This window comes from Mytilus trossulus, chromosome 11 (assembly GCF_036588685.1).
Source record: "Mytilus trossulus isolate FHL-02 chromosome 11, PNRI_Mtr1.1.1.hap1, whole genome shotgun sequence".
NCBI lineage: Eukaryota > Metazoa > Mollusca > Bivalvia > Mytilida > Mytilidae > Mytilus > Mytilus trossulus.
The window spans coordinates 45,755,990-45,761,989 of record NC_086383.1 but is presented as its reverse complement, the minus strand read 5'-3'; positions in this window follow the sequence as shown (position 1 = coordinate 45,761,989).

The following is a 6,000-nucleotide window of genomic DNA, read 5'->3' as shown; positions in this document are numbered from 1 at the left end:
CAACGTTTTATCTCAGGAAGTTAATGTATAAATTAACTCTTTTTTCATAGTTCCGTGTATGTTTGTATTTCGGATTATTTTTTTATCATGATATTTGGTCTTAGTGTTGCATTGTATATTATCATAATTGTATAGATCTACTTTCAATTTGACTTTGATTCTATAATCCTCAATTTAAAAAAAATATTAATAAAAGTAAAACGTATTTATAAATCAAATAATATATTCATGACGATAAGTACACATGCGTATGTACATACAGGATATTGCACAACAAAGCTAATACAGTTTATATAGTTAAATTTTCCTATAAGATATAGGGTGAACCGTAGCGTAGTGGATAAATGACTACTTACTACTGAGCCTAAAGCAGCTAGTTCTATCATTGTCTGTTGAGTCTCGGCTCGGCAGCAGGGATACCACTTCGCCAACTCGACACTCACTCTTTTTATTTCATTATATCAAATGTGTATTTTTCTTTTAGCTGAATTTTGTGATAATTTTGGAATTTAATTCCTAGGAAAAAACAAGAATTCCTTTTTCTTTCCTTTCGTAATAATTTGGTTGAATTTTTTAATTAGTATAGGGATCCTTCTGTTTGAAAAGTGACAAATACTTACACTATCTTTCTATACAGGGAAAGGCAAAAACATGACCACAAAAATAAAGTGTCCTCCGTACAACGTTTTATCTCAGGAAGTTAATGTATAAATTAACTCTTTTTTCATAGTTCCGTGTATGTTTGTATTTCGGATTATTTTTTTATCATGATATTTGGTCTTAGTGTTGCATTGTATATTATCATAATTGTATAGATCTACTTTCAATTTGACTTTGATTCTATAATCCTCAATTTAAAAAAAATATTAATAAAAGTAAAACGCATTTATAAATCAAATAATATATTCATGACGATAAGTACACATGCGTATGTACATACAGGATATTGCACAACAAAGCTAATACAGTTTATATAGTTAAATTTTCCTATAAGATATCGGGTGAGCCGTAGCGTAGTGGATAAATGACTACTTACTACTGAGCCTAAAGCAGCTAGTTCTATCCTTGTCTGTTGAGTCTCGGCTCGGCAGCAGGGATACCACTTCGCCAAATCGACACTCACTCTTTTTATTTTATTATATCAAATGTGTATTTTTCTTTTAGCTGAATTTTGTGATAATTTTGGAATTTAATTCCTAGGAAAAAAAAACATAAATTCTTTTTTCTTTCCTATCGTAATAATTTGGTGGAATTTTTTACTTAGTATAGGGATCCTTCTGTTTGAAAAGTGACATATACTTACACTATCTTTCTATACAGGGAAAAGGAAAAGCATGACCACAAAAATAAAGTGCCCTCCGTACAACGTTTTATCTCAGGAAGTTAATGTCTAAATTAACTCTTTTTTCATAGTTCCGTGTATGTTTGTATTTCGGATTATTTTTTTATCATGATATTTGGTCTTAGTGTTGCATTGTATATTATCATAATTGTATAGATCTACTTTCATTTTGACTTTGATTCTATAATCCTCAATTTAAAAAAAATATTAATAAAAGTAAAACGTATTTATAAATCCAATATATATTCATGACGATAAGTACACATGCGTATGTACATACAGGATATTGCACAACAAAGGTAATACAGTTTATATAGTTAAATTTTCCTATAAGATATCGGGTGAGCCGTAGCGTAGTGGATAAATGACTACTTACTACTGAGCCTAAAGCAGCTAGTTCTATCCTTGTCTGTTGAGTCTCGGCTCGGCAGCAGGGATACCACTTCGCCAACTCGACACTCACTCTTTTTATTTTATTATATCAAATGTGTATTTTTCTTTTAGCTGAATTTTGTGATAATTTTGTTATTTAATTCCTAGGAAAAAACAAGAATTCTTTTTTCTTTCCTTTCGTAATAATTTGGTTGAATTTTTTACTTAGTATAGGGATCCTTCTGTTTGAAAAGTGACAAATACTTACACTATCTTTCTATACAGATGTTTGTATTTCGGATTATTTTTTTATCATGATATTTGGTCTTAGTGTTGCATTGTATATTATCATAATTGTATAGATCTACTTTCATTTTGACTTTGATTCTATAATCCTCAATTTAAAAAAATATTAATAAAAGTAAAACGTATTTATAAATCAAATAATATATTCATGACGATAAGTACACATGCGTATGTACATACAGGATATTGCACAACAAAGCTAATACAGTTTATATAGTTAAATTTTCCTATAAGATATCGGGTGAGCCGTAGCGTAGTGGATAAATGACTACTTACTACTGAGCCTAAAGCAGCTAGTTCTATCCTTGTCTGTTGAGTCTCGGCTCGGCAGCAGGGATACCACTTCGCCAAATCGACACTCACTCTTTTTATTTTATTATATCAAATGTGTATTTTTCTTTTAGCTGAATTTTGTGATAATTTTGGAATTTAATTCCTAGGAAAAAAAAACATAAATTCTTTTTTCTTTCCTATCGTAATAATTTGGTGGAATTTTTTACTTAGTATAGGGATCCTTCTGTTTGAAAAGTGACAAATACTTACACTATATTTCTATACAGGGAAAAGGAAAAACATGACCACAAAAATAAAGTGTCCTCCGTACAACGTTTTATCTCAGGAAGTTAATGTATAAATTAACTCTTTTTTCATAGTTCCGTGTATGTTTGTATTTCGGATTATTTTTTTATCATGATATTTGGTCTTAGTGTTGCATTGTATATTATCATAATTGTATAGATCTACTTTCATTTTGACTTTGATTCTATAATCCTCAATTTAAAAAAATATTAATAAAAGTAAAACGTATTTAAAAATCCATTAATATATTCATGACGATAAGTACACATGCGTATGTACATATAGGATATTGCACAACAAAGCTAATACAGTTTATATAGTTAAATTTTCCTATAAGATATCGGGTGAGCCGTAGCGTAGTGGATAAATGACTACTTACTACTGAGCCTAAAGCAGCTAGTTCTATCCTTGTCTGTTGAGTCTCGGCTCGGCAGCAGGGATACCACTTCGCCAACTCGACACTCACTCTTTTTATTTTATTATATCAAATGTGTATTTTTCTTTTAGCTGAATTTTGTGATAATTTTGGAATTTAATTCCTAGGAAAAAACATTAATTCTTTTTTCTTTTCTATCGTAATAATTTGGTTGAATTTTTTACTTAGTATAGGGATCCTTCTGTTTGAAAAGTGACAAATACTTACACTATCTTTCTATACAGGGAAAAGGAAAAGCATGACCACAAAAATAAAGTGTCCTCCGTACAACGTTTTGTCTCAGGAAGTTAATGTATAAATAAACTCTTTTTTCATAGTTCCGTGTATGTTTGTATTTCGGATTATTTTTTTATCATGATATTTGGTCTAAGTGTTGCATTGTATATTTTCATAATTGTATAGATCGCCTTTCATTTTGACTTTGATTCTATAATCCTCAATTTAAAAAAATATTAATAAAAGTAAAACGTATTTAAAAATCCAATAACATATTCATGACGATAAGTACACATGCGTATGTACATACAGGATATTGCACAACAAAGCTAATACAGTTTATATAGTTAAATTTTCCTATAAGATATCGGGTGAGTCGTAGCGTAGTGGATAAATGACTACTTACTACTGAGCCTAAAGCAGCTAGTTCTATCCTTGTCTGTTGAGTCTCGGCTCGGCAGCAGGGATACCACTTCGCCAACTCGACACTCACTCTTTTTATTTTATTATATCAAATGTGTATTTTTCTTTTAGCTGAATTTTGTGATAATTTTGGAATTTAATTCCTAGGAAAAAAAACATAAATTCTTTTTTCTTTCCTATCGTAATAATTTGGTTGAATTTTTTACTTAGTATAGGGATCCTTCTGTTTGAAAAGTGACAAATACTTATACTATCTTTCTATACAGGGAAAAGGAAAAGCATGACCACAAAAATAAAGTGTCCTCCGTACAACGTTTTATCTCAGGAAGTTAATGTATAAATTAACTCTTTTTTCATAGTTCCGTGTATGTTTGTATTTCGGATTATTTTTTTATCATGATATTTGGTCTTAGTGTTGCATTGTATATTATCATAATTGTATAGATCTACTTTCATTTTGACTTTGATTCTATAATCCTCAATTTAAAAAAATATTAATAAAAGTAAAACGTATTTAAAAGTCCAATAATATATTCATGACGATAAGTACACATGCGTATGTACATACAGGATATTGCACAACAAAGCTAATACAGTTTATATAGTTAAATTTTCCTATAAGATATAGGGTGAGCCGTAGCGTAGTGGATAAATGACTACTTACTACTGAGCCTAAAGCAGCTAGTTCTATCCTTGTCTGTTGAGTCTCGGCTCGGCAGCAGGAATACCACTTCGCCAACTCGACACTCACTCTTTTTATTTTATTATATCAAATGTGTATTTTTCTTTTAGCTGAATTTTGTGATAATTTTGGAATTTAATTCATAGGAAAAAACAAGAATTCTTTTTTCTTTCCTTTCGTAATAATTTGGTTGAATTTTTTAATTAGTATAGGGATCCTTCTGTTTGAAAAGTGACAAATACTTACACTATCTTTCTATACAGGGAAAAGGAAAAGCATGACCACAAAAATAAAGTGTCCTCCGTACAACGTTTTATCTCAGGAAGTTAATGTATAAATTAACTCTTTTTTCATAGTTCCGTGTATGTTTGTATTTCGGATTATTTTTTTATCATGATATTTGGTCTTAGTGTTGCATTGTATATTATCATAATTGTATAGATCTACTTTCATTTTGACTTTGATTCTATAATCCTCAATTTAAAAAAATATTAATAAAAGTAAAACGTATTTAAAAATCCAATAATATATTCACGACGATAAGTACACATGCGTATGTACATACAGGATATTGCACAACAAAGCTAATACAGTTTATATAGTTAAATTTTCCTATAAGATATCGGGTGAGCCGTAGCGTAGTGGATAAATGACTACTTACTACTGAGCCTAAAGCAGCTAGTTCTATCCTTGTCTGTTGAGTCTCGGCTCGGCAGCAGGGATACCACTTCGCCAACTCGACACTCACTCTTTTTATTTTATTATATCAAATTATTTTTCTTTTAGCTAAATTTTGATTTAATTTTGGAAATTAATTCATAGTAGAAAAAAACTTAAATTCTTTTTTCTTTTCTATCGTAATAAATGTTGTGCGAGTTTGGTGAAATATTTACTTAGTTAATGAATCCTCCTGTTTGAAAAGTAAAAATATGTTCACTATCTTTATATATTGTGAAAAGAAAAAGCACGACGACAAAAATAAAGTGTCCTCCGTACAACTTTTCATCCCAGGAAGTTAATATATATTTTATTATTTTTTTGATATTTCCGTGAATGTTATGTTTCGAATTATTTTTCATCGCGATGTTTAGTCTTAGTGTTGCATTATCTGTCATCATAAATGGGATTCATAAAAAAGACACCCCTTATTTACCGGATAGAGCTGATAATACAAGGCGTGAAAAAACATACGAAAAACTCGCCGATTCGGCATTTATTCTTTTTGTCTTGTTTTCTTTTTCTTGTTAGCAAATATTTTTCCTGTTCTGTCATTTCTTATATACTCTTCATCGTACGTGTTCTCAAAGGTAAAAACAAAGTCATTGATCATAATATATAAATAGCCTCAATTTATCACAACTGTATTTACATTTCTTAATTAGACGAGCGGTTGACACGTTAGACTTCCAAAAAAGGGGAGATGGGATCGAATCTTAAACTCCCTTTGTTCGGTTTTTACCAAGAATTTGTAACCTGATATTCACGATAGTTTCATCACAAGTGCAATGATATCGATAAAAGTATTCACAATTCTCACAATGTTTGCATGATGATATATCTAATTACGCATGCGTATGTACATACAGGATATTGCACAACAAAGCCAATACAGTTTATATAGTTAAATTTTCCTATAAAATATCG